This window comes from Aedes albopictus, chromosome 2 (genome assembly GCF_035046485.1).
Source record: "Aedes albopictus strain Foshan chromosome 2, AalbF5, whole genome shotgun sequence".
In the NCBI taxonomy this organism is placed as follows: Eukaryota; Metazoa; Arthropoda; class Insecta; order Diptera; family Culicidae; genus Aedes; species Aedes albopictus.
Genome location: NC_085137.1, coordinates 283679235 through 283699871, shown reverse-complemented (window position 1 = coordinate 283699871; position 20637 = coordinate 283679235).

Genomic DNA, 20637 nt, shown 5'->3' with positions numbered 1-20637 from the left:
AAGAGAGAATGTGAGAGAAAACGACGACGACGAAAGAGCGGCGCTAACGTGCTATACATATAAGCAAAAAAGCCTAGAGTTGTCAGCCATCACTAACGAACCACGTATGAGTGTAATGATGGCAACATGTCCTGATATCTCAAAGTTTACTTTTAAATACGGGAACCACGTAGACTTTATGGGGGGAAGGGGGTGGGTCTGACTAAAGTCTACGCTCCATATAAAATTAAAAAAATTTGTATGGACAAAAGTCAACCAGTGTTGCCACATTTTTATCTGTACCGAAGGCTAGAAAATCTTTTTTATATGTACCAGACATTCGAAAAATCTGTACCACATTTGATTTAAAATCGCTTGAAATGCACAAAAAAAGAGCATTACATTCAGGCTAAACTATATAAAACACTTAATTTGAGTATACTGTTAACAATTTCTGAACTTTAAAAACAAAAATATCAGTATTGAAAATGTTTTAAATTTGAATTTTAATGATTTTTTCTCAAAATCAAAAAATCTGTACCATTCTGTACCTTTTGCTGAAAATCTGTAATCTGTACCGTACAGAATCTGTACCAAAAAGTTGAAAAAAATCTGTACTTTTACAGAATAATCTGTACCTGTGGCAACACTGAAGTCAACGACGGGGGGGCGGGCAAATTTTGGTATACGTGGTTTATGAACAGCCCCTTCGGAATGACGAATCAGTCGTACGACCGATTGCCCCCCTCCCCCTAAAGTAATACGTCATCGAAATAGGACAACTAGCATGGATATCCAGCGCTTCGACGCCGACCCAAACCCATCCGAGTGCATGGGCTGGGTGGAGGAGGCTGACCGAGCATAGCACCCCACCTCACTGCCATTCATGGTTCGATAGCGATGGCGTTGGCGACAGACGGGAAGCAGCCGAAGGTTTTCGTTTTAAGTTACGTTCCTATAGGATATTTACCTAGTTGATCGCGGATACTGCCTTTCCGCGTTTCGTCGCGAAACTGGGCCTAGTTTTGAAGTGCATCCCACCAAGGACCAAGGTATTTACATATTCTGAGGTAGTCTTAGATGTCAAAACTGGCTGAGCGGCCATTATTTTTTCATCGTGAGAAATTCTGGAAGCAAATCCCCCGCCACCTCAAATTCCTTTGAAATTTCGCTTCCTCTGCTTTTCTCCACAAACTAAACGTCATGCTCAACCTTACAATATATAAAAACCTTGCATCCCACTACCGGCACCAATGCAACATCAATAGACGAGTGCACCGATGAACTGAATTCATCGCGGTCCGAGAATTTTGACACTACAGCGGGGTCGTTCCCAATCAGAATTGTTCAATTCTGATTGGAAATCTTTCACTTCTGATTGGAAGCGACCCCGCTGTAGTGTCAAAATTCTCGGACCGCGATGAATTCAGTTCATCGGTGCACTCGTCTATGCTGGGATAGTGCGAGCGAAAGGGTTGTCACTCGCGAATGATGTTGTTTGTCCACCGAAAGTCTGGTGCGCGCGGGCAGGATCATGATCACGCACACAGCCAGCGGTGATGCGCGGACCGGACAGCTGACTGGTTGGGTTGGGTTTCGGTTCGGGTGGCTGTGGGTGGTGCCGCGCCATTCGGATGGACCGAAACGAATAAATTAGATTGATGGATATAAATAAAATAGGGTAAACGTCCCATTCTTCGGCCTAGTACCTATATTCATCTCATTTTGTCTCAAAGACTAGAGATGTGCGCCGTCGAGATTAGGTTCCCAAACTTTTTGCTATCGCGGCGCCCTTTGACATTTTCAAAAATGTCGCGGCGCACCAAAGTTTTTAACGAAGTTTTTTTTTAAATTTTGGGCAACTTTCACTTTACAGTGTTCAGGACAAAATCGTAAAACACTTCTCTAATATCATGTTTTCAGAAATCAATATTTGGAAAACTAACTATTTTTTTTAAGATAGTTTGAATATTCGTAAGATTTCAAAATCATGTTAATTTCATCATAGAAGTATTGAAAATAAGAAGAAACTCAGATGTAAAGGTAAAACAAGCTGCTGAATTTCAACAATTCAGCCAAAAATTCTAAAGCGTTTGCAATAATTAAAGAATTCTTATTGAATGAAAATGACTACACAGAAGAAGTTTTGGTCAAAGCTTTAACTTTTTGAGGAAATTGTAAAGCAACACATTTATTTATTTTGGAAAATTTCGGCAAACTGGGACACATGAAGAGATTTTAAAGACCTGCCAGGTGGGCTTTGATTGAATTTATTTTCATAAATTTCAACTTAACCCTTTGGGCCTTGATTGGCCGTATATAACCCCATTGATGAAACCGAGCATAACAAACTTATTCGAGTCCAGCGAGGTTGCGGCTGTACTGATGAAACAGTCCGGTTCAAAAAGGTCAAAGCTAACTCTTCACACTACCAGACACATCACAACACATAACATAAATGTGCCCTGTTCTCCAGAGATGCCCTGTTAACGAGACAAATTTCCGGACTGAATGCCGCACATTGCAATGCATTGATGATGTGGTGGTATCAGAAGGCCGGCTCCAGAGGCACGTTATCCTCCATTTGGGACATTTGTGCCATCGCCAAAATAACAGCCTATTTCATCATCTACCTGAGGGAAAAGGAAGGAAAAAGGATTCGGATGGGGATAGGGACAGGTAGGGAAATAGAAAAAATACCCTGGAAGAGGGTACTAACGCACAAGCGTACCACAATGGGTTCAAACAGCGCCCTGAAAAGGGCACTGTAATAACGCATAAAGCGAAAGAGAGCCTATAGCTCTTTACCACAGCGGGTTAAGAACAACAGAATATCCTGCAGATTCAGGTTTCTGAAGTCACTTTCACTTAATAAGTGTTTACCGAATACTCGGAAACGCAGTTGCGCGAAAACTGGACAGTTACATATCAAATGATACGAAGTTCCATAACACTAGTTTACAAAATAAAACAAAAGTCGTGAACTTCTGTCAACGACCAACATTTTTGAAACACAATTTAGCACTGATTTCGAAACCGTGCTTCAAAAAATTTTAAGTAGAGCAGTTTTTGAGTTTTAGCTCAATATCGAGTTTTACAACTTTTAAAAATATGGAATTTACTAAAATTCAAATATCTTGCGTTTTGTTCAACCAATTTCAAATCTTTTTCCATAAATTTAAAGCTGAATACAATACCATTCGATCATCTGAATGCAGGTTTTGCGTCAGATTGATGAAATTCAAGATATTGGCGAGTTTTAGAGACGATCTCCTTAAATTTTAGCAAAATTTCCAAAAATATATGTAGAAATGTATTTTTTTCAATAAGAAAAAAACAATCTAAAAATTCTTTTTAAACGTTTATTTGACATATCATATGTAGGCGAGTTACAGTGATTACGGAGAATGAGATGTGTGAAGTGAGCGACGTTGCTTAAAAATAGAACAAAAATCGATTTCAAATCATCACCATTGTATGGAAAGTCGAAAAAAATTCCGCTCTACTGTAATTTTTTTCCTTCACGTTTTTGAACTCAGGGCATGAATCTACACCAAAAATGATCATCAGCTTACCGAGTTCAAAAATGCTGTAAACTAGTGTAATCGGATTCACAGCTATCACAGGCAAATGAATCAGCTTGCTGAATATTCGCCATGTGATAACTGAGTCGGCAGTGGCCAGTCAATGCTTTGACCAGCATGCTGAAATTCTGCTTAGACAGATTAGTTAGATACTTCGCCACCCGTAGAGATGGCTCAGCACTATACAATTTGGTTTGACGACATGACTCCAAACTATTCCAATATTGTCTGTGTTGAGTGACAGCCCAGGTGTGAATCTGAAGCTTAATCCAACACTTCGATATCGGAATAGCTGGCTCAGGGCCAATGAAGTCATGTGATGCTCCAGAGCGAGCTAACTCATCAGCCAATTCATTTCCAGCGATGGAAGAATGACCAGGTACCCATACAAGGTGAACAGCGTTTGTTGAATTCAGCTCCTCGATTTGAGTTCGACAAGCGATAACTATCTTCGACCTGGAGTTGGCCGAAGCAAGTGCTTTAATAGCAGCCTGGCTATCTGAACAGAATATTACTTTGCCCATTACGTGCTGCTGAAGTACTGATTGCACTCCGCACATAAGAGCAAAGATTTCGGCCTGAAAAACGGTGCAGTGTGTACCAAGTGAGTAAGACTGATACAGCCTTAGCTCACGAGAATAAACACCAGCACCTGCTCGACCTTCGAGAAGGGAGCCATCAGTGTAACATACGATGCCGTCTGAAATACTTCTTTCCAGATAACCAGATGTCCACTCTTCCCGGGAAGGGAATTTCGTGGAAAATGTCCTATATGGAAAATTACAATCAATTGTAAGATCACCTGGAGCAAGAACAATTTTGTCCCAATTCACCAAAAGTGGAACCAACGAGGTGTGTGTTGATGTGCGATTCACAGGAGTTTCCTCTAGTAGACCGAGTACCCGTAACCGGTAAGTGCAAGAAAGTGCTTCTTGTTTGAGATGAATGTGTAGTGGGGCAACGTCAAAGAGAACTTCTAGCGCTGCCGTAGGAGTTGAAGAGAACGCTCCAGACATCGCCATTAAGCACATCCTTTGGAGATGGCCTAATTTTGATTGGGCCGTTCTCACTTCACCCTTTTGCCACCACACAAGACATCCATAAGCCAATATTGGCCGAACCACAGTTGTGTAAATCCATTTGATATACTTGGGTTTTAGACCCCAAGTTGTACCAAAAGTACGCCGGCATTGCCCGAAGGCCATACAAGCTTTCTTGATTCTGACCTCAATGTGAGGTGTCCAGGAAAGCTTGGAATCAAGAATGACTCCAACGTACTTTACCTGTTCAGTCACATCGATTTCAGAATCAAAGAGATATAAAGGTCGAACGCCATTACGGTTTCGCCTTTCCGTGAAAAGAACAATAGATGTTTTACTCGGATTAACCGAAAGGCCATATTGGCGACACCAACCCTCAACTACCTGAAGGGCGTTTTGCATCAGGTCGAAAAGGGTGCTGATGCACATACCAACTAACAATGTTAGGTAGTCGTCGGCAAAACCATAAGTAGGAAAACCGCTATTATTGAGTTGCCTCAATAGCGTATCTGCTACGAGATTCCACAAAAGCGGTGATAAGACTCCCCCTTGGGGGCATCCACAAACTCTCAATTTCCTAATCCCTGCTAGACGCAATGTCGAGAAGAGATATCGGCTTTTGAGCATTTGATGAATCCAATTGGATTGGAGATATACCATGACTCCGTGCGGCTTCCAATATGGCATCGAAAGGCACGTTGCCAAAGGCACCCTCGATATCTAAGAAATCACCCAAACAAGATTGCTTTTGAGTGAATGCTTTCTCGTAAACAACCTTGTGTAAAAGAGTCACAGTGGACTTACCAGATTGGTAGGCATGTTGGTTCACATGAAGAGGCACGTTGGCCAGATGAACATCACGGATGTGATGATCCACAATGCGTTCTAAGCATTTCAGAAGAAAAGAGGTCAAACTGATAGGTCTGAAACTCTTTGCTCCTTCATACGATGCACGACCCACTTTTGGAATAATTTTTACAGTAATATCCCGCCAGGATTTGGGAGTATACCCTGTAGCAAAACTGCAAACCAGTAGTTTTTTCAAAACATATTTGAAATAATCAAATCCCTTCTGAAGCAAAATAGGATAAATCCCATCTGCCCCAGGAGATTTGAAAGAAGCAAAGCTATTAAGAGCCCACTCAATCGATTCTATAGTTACAATACTCCGAGCCGAAACTAAAGAATCATAACTACAAGAAAAGACATCAGGATCATCCGAAGATGTAATATCCAGACATCCAGGGAAGTGTGTGCTGAATAAGCATTCCAGAACTTCCTCATCAGAGGAAGTCAGATCGCCATTTGGCAAACGAAGTTCGTTCACCCGGAAATCCTTAGATTTCGCAAGGATTTTGTTTAACCGACTGACTTCACTCAAGCTGGAAACATTTGTACAAAGGTTTTTCCAGCCGGATCGTTCAGCAGACCGGAGAGCTTTCCTGTAGGCCTTGCGAGCCGACCTGAAAGCCTCCGAACCAGCCGAACGTCGTCTGTTCCAACTCTTTCTACATTGTTTCCTGAGTTTCGCCAGATCAGAGTTCCACCAAGGGGTTCCTCTTGTGATCTTCACAGACCGTAGAGGGCATGCTTCTTCAAAAGCTTCCATGATGAAGGTCGTTGTAGTATCAACGGCATCATCTAAATCACTTGGAGTGTCAATGGATGGTGAATATCCGTGAAATTTGGCTGCGACCAAATCAGTATAAAGATCCCAATTTGTTGACCGAGGATTCCTGAAACGCAATGTTTGCGAAGTACTATTTAAATGTTCAAAAAAAGATGTAGCGATGGTCAGATAAAGATTCTTCATCTGACACATGCCAATTGGTCAGCTCGTGACTAATTCTGCTAGAGCAAAGCGGTATATCTAACACTTCCTCTCTAGCAGATACCATGAAGGTTGGGCGGTTGCCTATGTTAAGTAATGCAAGATCTGTACTACTTAAGTACTCCATCAAACTGGAGCCTCTCAAGTTAATGTCTGAGCCGCCCCAGATGATATGGTGAGCATTAGCATCACTGCCAACAATTAGCGGAAGGCCTTTTGAAGTGCAGTATGCGATGACTTGTTTGAAAGCATCCGTAGGGGATGGTTCATCATGCGGTAAATACACAGAACAATAGACGTATTTCCTGTTGAGGTTTCCAACAGATACATCAATTGTGATAGCACATACATCTCTGGTGGTTAGTTCAGAGATGAGTGTAGCAACTATTGCGTTGTTGACAAGCACACAGGCTCGAGGCATGACACGCGAGTTTGCCATTTCATGTTTACTGAAAGTGGCAAACACCGGGTTCACAAGGTTCCCTAGATAGAAATTTCCCTTACGAAAGTAAGGTTCTTGTACCAAGGCCACTTGGGCTGTACCATTTTGCATAAGTCTGCAAAGATTGATCGTTGCTGTTCTTTTATGCTGAAGATTGATCTGAGCTATCTTAACCGTAGCCACTACCCAAACTAGGTAAGATTAAACTCTTCGCAACAACAGCACAACAAAGAACAGCAACGATAAAACCAAATCGGTATCGATTGGAAAACGCCAAAGGCGAGGATACACAGAATACACTGTGTAAATCGCATAATGCGAAACCAAATAGATGAACATTTAAACTAATTAACAACATCTTCATAATCTCGCCCTTATTTAGCCTCAAGTGAGACTAAAGAAGGGCAGCTGATTGTCTCGGAGAAACACAAGGTCCACTGCACCATTGCTCCGGTTAGCGCAGTAAGGGCTACATACTGTGGAGGGAGCCCTGGTACTCCACAGGCTCCGTTAGCGGTTAGGTTTTTATTAGACCCCCTAGCCATTCATTCCTAGGCACGGTAAGCATAAAGCCGCATCACACCATGAATTAGGGGTCACCTGTTGGTGGATTCTTACCACCGGAACAGGCGGTCCGTAGTGTTATTCTTAGCCAATTGAGACAATCGCTACCGACACTACACAGCTATCTAGGCTGATCGAGAAAAGAAGTTAATATTGATGATCAACTTCATACGGACTCGAACAGCCGAAGAATTGCCGAAGACTCTTGCAAACCGCAAAGTTGAATTTCAGTTGTTAAATAATGTGAAAATCACGATGTGAACAGAACGAGACGAATTTCCGGACTGAATGCCGCACATTGCAATGCATTGATGGTGTGGTGGGGTTAAATATCCAAAAACATATTAAAATTTGGCACCGTTTGTTGTAATTAAAAAAATCAGAGTGATTAATTTTCCTTTAAGCTTGAGCAGATTTTTTTGTAATGGAGACGTACACCAGGAAGAAGAAGATGAATAAGGTGATGCATAATGTGCTAACTTAATTTTAAAAATATGCCGATTCCGAGAATACATACACAAAATGTAGTCATACGCAATATGTCTCCAAATTATTCATTAGTGTCATAATCTGTTATCATGGGAAACGTAGCTTGTGCAATAAAACTATTGTTCACAAAGCCGGTTCCCTCGTTGATCCTATCACCCATTCGCCACGTGTTTAGGATTAAGCATAGAAGTTTATCCGCATGTACGTGCGTCGCTTGTTGGCTGCGTATCAGGAACGATTGACTTTCCGACGGATAAGATTTACTCAGCTCGAGTAAATGCGGAGGGTGTGATAGCGCTTGATTGCTGACAGATCCTCACAAATGCACGTGACAGTAGCAAATTCAACATGCGACATTACAACCCATCGAATTAATTTCCCTTTCTCATCAAAGTCGAAGCTGACGCATGCTTTTCACTGGGCAGAGTTGCTAAAGTGCATTTCAATTTCTGAGCGATTCTGTTTCATAGCAAATCAACTCGCGGTAAGCCACAAGGCTGCTCAACTTGTGCTGTCGATAAATATGATAAGGATGTAATGATGTATGTATTTCCTAAGGGATGGTTGCGGTGGTAAATTAGCCAGTATTTGAATTGATTGATGCCCATTGGAGAGTTACATAAATTTTTCGAATGTAAATGTCACTGGAAACATGTGTTGTGTCTTGCGTAACAGGCATAATATCCTGTGTTGTGTAACTGTCAAATGAAAGCATTATATCGTTCGCTATAGAATTTCATATCAAAGCAATGATATTGCGTTGCATTTACAACGTTCTATAATTCGAAGGCAACATGTGGCAGTTAGGCATTTTAAAATTGAGAAATAACACACACTCAGTTGAGCTCGGCTAATTTCAATTCTTTTGCCGAGATTCGCACTACCGAGCGCTCAGCAATCGCAATTAAACTGAGATATCAGCAAAAAGTCAAGTTTATTCATAACAGCACCCACGGGTACCGCTGGCAACAAACATTAAACGTCAAGCGTTTAGCCGAGATTTCAGCAGATGAACTTTAACCGAGATTTGCACAGCCGATCTCGGCATTCTGTTTTAAGTGTGCACCAACTGGCACCCAGCACGTATAAAATTAGCGAATCGAATGTTTATTGTACCTTTTGCCAGTGGGGTGACACAGCTGTCAAACTCGGTACATCGCCGCTCCACCCATCATCGTTTTTGGTACGGCGCGTTTTGGTACCCACTTTCTGGACAGTATACCCTAACTTGCTCCTGATTTTCGGGTGTGTGGCTCGTGTGTTGCTAGTGCTTATTTCGGAAATTACACATTTCAAGCGAAATTGTTCTTTATGAGGATTGTTTCTCTTTCTTTATCACTTTGCACGATATTATATGTAGCAGCGAAGCAGTGTCGATGTTTCAAGCGCATTTTTGCCATGAATTAAGCAATCAAAATAAAAACATTAGACGCCATGTTGAATCGAATGTTGGGTTACTGATTCTGGCCCTTCGTCATCCCCCTGCCTTTTGCCTACAGTTGGAATGGCAAAATGTGTAAAGAACATTACCCCAATTATCACGTACTAGAATAGAGCAATAGACCAAATTTCATCCTTCGACTAAAACTGAAGTTTTACCATAAAATGAGACTTTGTTTTGTAATTGAATGAGATTAATTATAATCGATGCTAGTATGTATGTCACTACTACCTTTTACAATTTATATATTACACGCTTGTTGCAATTTAGGGGTGACACCCTATATTGAGCACCAAATTAGACAAGGGAAAGGGTTCTTAACTTCGCGACTACTTGCCACGGTATGTGTACAAGATTCTGTCGCATTAGCGAGGTAATGTGTTGCGCAGGTTTCGTCTATTGAGGTAATGGCCACACCGTTGTATCAAATTACTTCTTGTACGCTATGTTTTGGTTGTAAAATATAAAATTTTATGTTAGTAGTCACATCCCCAAAGGATATTTTCAATACCAGAGTGCGAAGCAATAAACACATTAAAAGCACTTGTTTTTCATGTTTCCTCTGCGATTTGATCATACTTTCGACAACTGAGGGAAACATTTTCAAAAATATAAAACGGGGAAGAGCTGTAAAGTATGCAAAGCATTTTCTGGTAATTTTGATCTCAAGTAAAATGTTGTTGACGTGTAGGCCATTTTCAATGGTTGATTTAAATATACAGTTAATGGCAGATTGAGCTCTCGCGGCGCTCAAATCATATTTGTTTCTGTTTGACGTTTGCGCACCACCACTATCTGATTGCTCGACCACAATCGGCATTGTGCAATTACATTTTCGATACGATGTTTTTTTTTCTGTAAGTTGTTCTAAATGTTGCGTCTGTTTATCTATAACCATACGGTGTGTATCGTTGGCGCTAACTGAAACGAGTGATATTTAAATATATCAACAAAGATCCAAAGATTTTTGATAATAATTAACTCAAAATAGCAATTTTAATGTTGTAGTCGATTCGTAGCGAAATGAACACTGGCAATTACGAATGTTAGGCGTTTTGAAGAATTTGAAAAAAATCTATCCGATCATTTTAGCTTAAAAATCACTTAATAAATTTTGATGTTATGTAAACACGTCTAAGATGGAGTATTAGGCAGCATCCATTTATGTATTACGTAACGCCGAAACTGACATTTTTACCCCCCTCTTCCCTTCGTAACGCTGTTTGGTGTGAAAATCCTAAAATTTGTGTATGCACCGTAGTGCTGAAAATGTCAATTCGACATATCTAAATTCAACCACATCCAGCTCATTTTAGGATCTCAACCTGAGAATATGGTATATGAAAAACTTGTGCGGCTAAATCAGTTCTACAAGAAAACTTTTTTTTTAACATTTAAAGTAAATGTCACGGACCACCTTGGTAAATAACAATTGATATTCACCATGACAATCATTACATCACGCAGAAAAAAGCATGGTAAAATCAAAAATATTTCAGGTAAACTCAAATAAATTGTCAATTTGTTCTGGCAACAAAAATAAAACTGTTTGGAGCGAATCGAACGTCACATTTGAAGCAAATTCAATCCATTTTTGAAACAAACATGCACCTTCTGACAGGTTATGTTAGAAACAAATGTAAAAATTTTTGTTTTTTGTGGCAGGTTGGCACTACGTAAATATTTGTTTTCCAATTAAATTTACTAAGTCATTTCCTTCTCTAGGAAAACCCACTTCCCGCGTGGCACTTTCAATGCCAACATCATGTAGATAACATACGCTCCCGAAATCAATGAGATTTCGTGGAAACTTTTGGTGAAACTTGACTTTTTTTTGCAAGAGGAAGTCTTGTTTAGTGCTGCAGCTGGAACTTGAGGGTTTTGTTTATGTTCTCGACTCTCGACGGCGGAACGAAGGGCTCTTCAATGGGTATTGTAGAAATCAATATGTAATTGAGTTAGTTTTAAAAAATAATATTTTAGTTTTAATTATTTTATCAGTTTACCGAATAAACATGAATATTTTTGTTTCAAACGAACGAAATTTGTCTCCGTGTAACGCTCGGTCGAACTTCAAACTGGTCGATGTAATCAAAGAATTAGCCTAAAATATGCAGGGATGTGTATTATGCCCCGATGGGTGTCCATTTCCCCCGTATTTTTCCTACCGCAGTTCTGAAAAACACACGGTTTACAATTCATTATTTTTGGAGATGAACCAGCCTCGGGCTGAAAATCTCCCTAATAAAGCTAATAATAATAATAATAATTCATTATTTCTTAACAATAAAGACATTATACCTGCTGTAAATGAATAAAATACGTAGGAAACAAGCTAAAGTTATAAGCCAACTGATAATAACTAACGTGCTCTTTTACTTAAGGTATCCATTATGCCCCTAATCCTCCTATTAAATTCATCTCAACGTTTCGGACCGTCCATAAATTTTATCATCTACAAATCTACGAAAATTTTGTATGGATTATCACATTTTGCTGATTCTTCCAACGGCATCTATTATAAGATTTATGTTTTTTGGGATATAAAGCTTTTGCTATTCATCCCACTTGTTTTCCTAACTTCATCTTAAATTATTGTCATTTGAGCAATCATGAACTTTCTATATATTTTACAATAAATTTGATTGACGTCAAACAAACTGTAATATTATGATTTCATTGGGACTGCATTACTTGTCTAGCTTACTAGGGGCAAAGAAAGACATAAAAATATACTTACCCTTCAGCAAGGACCGGCTATAATGCATTTCCATTAGGGTTCCTGTATGTGTCTCAAAATACTAATGTATAAGCAACCCTTCAACAGTAAAAGCAGATAACCCAAACGCTTGTGGCGAAAATGTGGAAAATCTAGATGAAAAAATTTCCGCAGCAGTTTCGCCATTAGCGCACTGTAATAATGACACAATGGTTATATTTTGCCAACAAATACGCGGTGTCGCCAACATTACACTTGCGATCCTTACGAGTCAATCCGGATCCCACACCTACAGGCTCGTTATAGGCTAGAGGCAGCAACAAAAAGGGTGTCAGGATTCAACACTCTTCTCAATAGCGACACGTGATACCGACTTTTTATGGTCGACTGCCACGGCTGTTATGGAACGTGTGTCCTTCCGAGCCCGACTGTTGCAAAGTGTGACATCGTGAATGAAGAGGAAAAGCCGCCTCCGTTGTTACGTGACGCACGTTTTTAAAAGGATTTTTAATGAATGATTTTCGGATTAATTTATATAAATAAAATTAAAATTAGCTCAATTTCCTTCGCCCTTAAAAATTGTATTGAAATGTGCCCTGGGCGATTTTGTTTGTTGGCACGTTTCCATTTATCATTCTCGTTCATCGTGTTTTTGAGTGGTGCGACGCGAGCGGTTCTACGATGCGAACGTTTGCCTTTTCGTGATTTTTTCATCTTCTTCCTCTCATCATGGAGGAGAATCCTTTTTGACATCGCGGGGAACAGTCCTTCGTGACATCGTCATTGCATTGCATTGGTGGCGTAGAATCGGCCGGGAGGTGCTACTGCTCGATGTGAACGCCAGTGGTTGTAATGATATTTTATACACATTTTATAAACCCCCTCACTTCCGGTGCCTTTCGTCACTTGCGTTGTCGAAGAATAGACGAAGGCAGACGCGCCAACTTGGTCAAATTATTGGGGGGGCAAAGCCTGGTTTTTCTGATTTTTTGTATGGGAAAATCGAAAAATCGTCAAATATTGGGGGGGCGAAAGCATGCTTGCCCCCCCTAAGTTGGCGCCTATGGACGAAGGTGACAAAAAGAGGCACAGAAATCCACCAGTTCTTTTGTTTTGTGACACTGCAATGTGAGCAGAAAAAAAAGGGTTTCAATTAAAATATTTTCCAAATTGGATAGATGACAATTCGAGATAAATACATTTTACACTTTATTAAATGAGACGTGTTGTGTCGTCAATTTGCTTGTTAAGGAGTTACCAAGGGCATTTATAATTAGATAATGAATGAAGAAGAAAAGAAGAAATCTTCAGGCGACATGAAGGCGAGTTATGCATATATATTTTCTATCTTTTGTGTACGAACACCTCATATTTTCTCTTGTTCATTCAGTACCTATCAGGTATCAGAAAGCCGGCTCGCCATCAAGCACATTCTTTGGAGATGGCCTAACTTTGATTGGATCGTTCTTATTTCGCCTTTTTGTAACCAATCAAGTCATCCATAGGTCAATATTAGCCGAACAACAGTTGTTTAAAACAATTTGATATTCTTGGGTTTTGGACCCCAAGTTGTACCAAAGGTTCGCCGGCATTGCCCGAAGGCCATACAAGCTTTATTGATTCTGAACTCAATGTGAGGTGTCCAGGAGAGCTTGGAATCAAGAACAACTCCAACGTCCTTTACCTGTTCAGTCACATCGATTTTAGAGTCAAATAGACGCAAAGGTCGAACGCCATTGCGGTTTCGCCTTTCCGTAAAAAGAACAATAGATGTTTTACTCGGATTAACCGAAAGCCCATATTGGCAACACCAACCTTCAACTACCTGAAGAGCGATTTGCATCACGTCGAAAAGGGTGGTGATACACATACTCGGCAAAACCATAAATAGGAGATTCCACAAAAGCGGTGACAAGACTCCCCCTTGGGGGCATCCACAAACACTCAATTTCCTAATCCCTGCTAGACGCAATGTCGAGAAGAGATATCGGCTTTTGAGCATTTGATGAATCCAATTGGATTGGAGATATACCATGACTCCGTGCGGCTTCCAATATGGCATCGAAAGGCACATTGTCAAAGGTACCCTCGATATCTAAGAAAACACCTAAACAAAATTGTTTTTGAGCGAATGCTTTCTCGATGTCGTAAACAATTTTGTGTAAAGTAATCACAGTGGACTTACCAGATTGGTAGGCATGTTGGTTCACATGAAGAGGCACATTGGCCAGATGAACATCACGGATGTGATGATCCACAATGCGTTCCAAGCATTTCAGAAGAAAAGAGGTCAAACTGATAGGTTTGAAACTCTTTGCATCTTCATACGACGCACGACTCAGTTTCGGAATTAACTTCACAGTATAATCCTGCCATGATTTGGGAATATACCGTGTAGCAAAACTGCAAACAAGTATTTTTTTTCAAAACATGTTTGAAATAACCAAATCCCTTCTGAAGCAAAATGGGATAAATCCCATCTGCCCCAGGGGATTTGAAAGAAGCAAAGATATTAAGTGCCCACTCAATCAATTCTATAGTTACAATACTCCGAGCCGAAGCCAGGGAGTCATAACTACAAGAAAAGACATCAGGTTCATCCGAAGATGTAATATCCACAAATCCAGGGAAGTATGTGCTGAATAAGCATTCCAAATCTTCCCCATCAGAGGAAGTCAGATCGCCATTTGGCAAACGAAGGTCATTCACTCGGAAATCCTTAGATTTCGCAAGGATTTTGTTTAACCGACTGACTTCACTCAAGCTGGAAACATTTGTACAAAGGTTTTTCCAGCCAGATCGTTCAGCAGACCGGAGTGCTTTCCTGTAGGCCTTGCGAGCCGACCTGAAAGCCTCCGAACCAGCCGAACGTCGTCTGTTCCAACTCTTACTACATTGTTTCCTGAGTTTCGCTAGATCAGAGTTCCACCAGCTTCTTTAAAAGCTTCCATGATGAAGGTTGTTGTAGTATCAACGGCATCATCTAAATCACTTGGAGTGTCAATGGATGGTGAGTATCCATGAAAATTGGCCGCAACCAAATCAGTAAAAAGTTCTCAGTTTGTTGTTGAAACGCAATGTTTGCGAAGAAACATTTAAATGTTCAAAAAAGATGTAGCGATGGTAAGATAAAGATTCTTCATCTGACACATGGCAACTGGTTAGCTCGTGACTAATTCTACTGGACTCGTGACTAATCGGACTGGAGAAGGAACAAGAGCCATAAATCAACATCCACTACCCATGGACAGGGTAGAAAAGTGACAGCAGCGTAACGGCATCCAGTTCGATATAGTACAATTAGAATAGAATACATTTAGGCATTGTACAAAGTGTAAGTTCAGCCGCCAATTGGAATCGCTCACGCAGTAACCTAATCTAGTGGGCAAAAGAGCTATAATTTAGGTAAAGTGATTGAAGAATAAAAAAAACTACTTCAATAGAAATAACTCTTAAATATTCACTAAAAATACCGATTTGATGGTTAAAAACTTCTCAAAATATTTTTAAATTTCCGAGTTCCAAAATGTTGTTAGTCTCCAGAAGCACGTACATACATTGTTTCCACTCATATACAAACTTTGAAATTCTGTATAATTATGTAGCAATTTGACCCGATTTCTGCCCATTTTGGGAATCACTGGTTTGTACCCATGTCCCGTTTTCACGCGTTTTTGATTCACGTGTTATTGATTATCGATGTTGAAAAAGCAACGCGAAACGAAGTTACAAAGTTAAAAATTGGTAAAAATGTATTTTTTTGTAACACCACGGCCCTCTTGGATTGGCATCAGAGGCACAGAAATGCTCATGTTCTTTTGTCTTCTGACACTGCAATATGAGCAGAAAAAAGGGGTTTCAATTAATATATTTTCCAAATAGGATGGATGACAATTCAAGGTAAATACATTTTACCTTTCATTAAATGAGACATGTTGTGTCGTCAATTTGCTTGTTAAGGAGTTACCAAGGGCATTTATAATTAGATAATGAATAAAAAAACCCAGATTAATCCACCTAGTGGTGATAGTGCCTTTCTCATCGAATATGTACTCATGATCTTTCCTTCGACGTTAGCCGAAATGTTCGAAATCCTGGGAACACTTTATATAGAAAAGCAAAATTTTTAACAAAGCCCACATCGATTTGTGAAACTTATTGATGGCATATATTCCGATGTTATGTTCAACGACAAAACAATATCAGACCTCTCAGTTGACTGCTTGACCGCTTAACATTATTCACAACCAGTGTCGCGAAGCATCAGCGTACAAGTCACAAAAAAGCTGATAAACACCAAACTTGTATCACCCTGTCTCTGCGGTTTCTGATTAGCTCTCTCTACAGTCACTAACACCAGAAAAGACAGAATCCCATCATAGTCACCCGGTCACCCTTGTTTTGCTACAATCATCCTGACTTGGATACGGCTCATGTGAGTGTCATGACTCTCTCCGTCGCCTCAAGCAGATGCACGCGCAACAGCATGTAAAACTATGCATGTGTATTATCACAAGCACGGTACTACGTCATAAATCCTATTCGTTTTGCATAGCTCAGTTTAAACGCACACATTGAGCGCACCACGCAGTTCGCCCTGGCTACGACAAACGTTCTCACTTCGCCCGTTATTCATCGTTGCTCAGAGAGATTGATTCTCTAGCAACCCGCCTGAAGCATACACAGCAACTGCTATCGCTGCAAAGCTGCGAAGGGTGGAATCCACAACATGTTTGTCATTCCAGGCATGACATGCTATCTGGTTCGTATCACCTTGGGAAGGGTGACTCCAGAAAGCGGTTCAAGTGATTGTCTCGTGATGGTCGCGATTATTCGCAAGACTGTTCACAACCACCGTTCACTTTACGATCTTCGACAAAGTTTTCTTTAGCACACTTCAAGCTATAAGGACTGTTCAATTTATAAAACGGACAACTTGCTTGTGCGATATCTTTTTTATTTTTCAACACAGTCATTATCAGTTCTTTGCATTACTTTCTATAGCTATTCTCAAATGTAGGAAAAATATAACATTACGCAAAATGTTCTTTACTGTATAACTGAAGTGGTTTTCGTTGCCTTGTTTTCATAGAAATTATTATTAAAATATTTATTTAAGTCCTGTGCTGCAATAGCACAACGGATTCGGCTGAAAATTTGTCAGTAGTAGAATACTGCTTTCTGGATGATACAGAAGAAAAATTTACTTTTAATTGCATTCTTCATAAAAAAATTAATCCACAAAGATGGTCATAGTAAAACATTGCATACTTTTTGCTCCATTGATGGAGATTTTCGACTCTAGCGAATCTTAAGAATATTTATTTTCAACAAAGTTGGTCCTATGTTATTGTACACCTCATTTAATAATAATCGGATGAAACGTTTTTATTTCCAACTTCATTGTTATGAAAAATTTGCATAAGGTTGCATTGTTATTTGGAATAACCTTCAAAGAACGAAACTGTTTTGATTACTGTGCCTGTAATGGCGCACAATGACCAAACCAGCAATGCTATTAAGAAGCAGTTTTCTGCATTTAATACCACATTATTCCTACTTTCGACTGGATGCATAAAAAAAATGTTTATTTAATATTTTCATACCCTTTTTGCTTTACAATTGAATTTTATTCAAAAAATCGAAACTCACTTGAGACTTTAATATCTCAACAACTAATTTTCCAATTGAGTTTAAATTTCGCCATATTGTTTATTACTCATGCTGCTGCAGCATGGCACATACTTTTATGATATTAAAAACGATATACCATATGTGAACAGTAATTTTATATATATTTTCAATTTTCAGCCATCGAAAAATTGACCTCATTTAATACCTGACCGATTTTCTATAAAATAAAACAATTTTTATTCGATTCAAAAATGGTTACCATAATGAGAGATGATGTACTGAACAACGAAGCAAGGGTGGTTAAATTTGAGCTACGCGTCTTCTTTTTATAGCCTTGTAAAGTTGTCCGTTTTATAAATTGAACAGTCCTTATTGTATTATCCTTGGTAACACGATTCATGTAAAAATTTACCTCCTTGTGAGAAAAATGCAAAAAACGAAATTTTCCATTGAAATTTCAATCGCAATGAGAAGAGCGAGGGCTCATCCAGCCACACCCAAATTTTACGCAGTAATTTTAGACGCAAGAGGAAATTGAAAAAAAAAATCGGTGTTGATGTGATCAAATTATAATTTTCCCATTAAACGTTGATCCATCCTAATATATATTAACACCGCAGGAGTCTAAAATGGTGTGATTTGATGAGCTCGCCTTGGTCACAATTTCGTTCTCTTGCATATATGAAGACTTCGACCATTTCTACACTCTTATCTTATCCAAAGTTTACCAGACTATCAAAAAGCCACGATTTGATCAATCGCTAGAATTGATTTTATTCACTTTCAGTATTTCGCTATTTGATATGCCGCAGGCATTTGACATGCCGCATGCACCCGGAACCAGTTTCGAATCACTACTGGTAGTTTCTGATGTGATCTGAGGCTGTTTTCTTGCTGACCGTTCATCAGATTATCAAAAAGCCACTATAGTTTGGTTCCATTCTATATTTCACTCCCTTTTAGGGGTTGGGGGTGGGTGTTTTTGTTGCTGTTGGGTAGGGGGTGATTGTGGAAATATTTTCCAGTTCTGGAACACTACCGGTTCTCTCAAATATGGTCTGAGACTGATCAGTAGGTTATTGAAAAAGCCGCGATTTGATGTGCCGCATGCATAGGTTCGGTTCACTTCTATAATTGACCACTTACGACGGAACACTCAAAATCGGTACCCGGACACGATCTGTTGTCCCAAATATGGTCTAAGGCTATTTTCTTGCTAGCCGTTCATCAGATCACCAAATAAATCATTTGATATGTTACATGTATTGGTTTACATTTGACCTTTTCCGGTGGGATACCCGGAATCGGTTCCATAACACACTGATATGGTCTGAGTCTATTTTCTTGCCAACTATTTATCATGTTATCTGAAAATCTCGGCGGGACCCCCGGAACCGGTTCCGGAACACTACCGATTCAGATATGGTTTGGGACTATTTTCTTGATAACCGTTCATCAAGTTATGAAAAATCCACGGTTTGATATGTTGCATGCATGGGTTTGGTTCACTTTTATATTTTACCATTTCCGGCGGGACACTCAAAACCGGTTCCGGAACACTACTGGTTCAGATATGGATTGAGACTATTTTCTTGATAAACTTTCATTAGGTTATCAAAAATGTCGCGGTTTGATATGTCGCACGCATGAGTTTGGTTCACTTTTATATTTGGCCACTTCCGGCGGAACACCCGGAACCGGTTCCGGAACACTACCGGATCAAATATGGCTTGAGACTATTTTCTTGCCAACCTTTTATTAGGTTATCAAAAAAGCCGCGCTTTGATGCATGGGATTGGTTTATTTTTATATTTGGCCACTTCCGCTGGGACATCTCGAACCGGTTCCGGAACACTACAGGCTCAGATAGGGTCTGAGATTATTTTCTTGCTAACCATTCATTATGTTATCAAAAAAGCCGCGGTTTGATATGTCGTATGCATGGGTTTGGTTCACTTTTATATTTGGCCACTTCCGGCGGGACACTCAGAACCGGTTCCAGAACACTACCGGTTCAGATATGGTTTGAGACTATTTTAATGATAACCGTTCATCAAGTTATCGCAATTTGATATGTCACATGTATGGGTTTGTTGCATTTTCATGTCGGACCCCTTCCAGGGGTACCGGTCCGGAACACCTATATGGCCATAACTCCGGAACGGCTGGACCGATCCGAACCATTTTCAATAGGAAACAATGGGACCAGATTCCGCGTCGAATGAGCCATCGAAGTGAGGTGACTTTTTTTTGTACACATACACACACATACATACACACACACAGACATCATCTCAACTCGTAGAGCTGAGTCGATTGGTATATGAAACTTGACCCTCCGGGGGCTTTCAAAATTTCATTTTTGGAGTGAACATATAGCCTTTCGGTACACCTTGGTGTACGAGAGCAAGCTTCAGGCGACATCCTTAAGAGTTATGCATATATATTTTCTTTCACTTGTGTACGAACACCTTTTATTTATCCAGTACCTACAACTTCTGCACAAAAATATACTGAATCAACAATACATAACTTTTTGGTTTTAAAAAGAAAATCGCGTTAAGTACTGTTCCTTTGAATTCCACTAAGAATTTGTATCCTTTGACAGATACGTATTTCGACCTCAACTGTAAGGTCGTCTTCAGTGTCTTGTACTTGACTCGACTACTGTACTTGTCGAGTCAAGTACAAGATACTGAAGACGACCTTACAGTTGAGGTCGAAATACGTATCTGTCAAAGGATGCAAATTCTTAGTGGAATTCAAAGAAACAGTACTTAACGCGATTTTCTTTTTAATTACAGATATTCCCCTAACAAGCCCAGGTTAATCATCATCATTTTTGGTTTTGTTGTTCGCCCCTGTCTGTCGTCACCCCCCTTCCGTTTGTCCTCTTCTTGTCGTTGTCTACCGA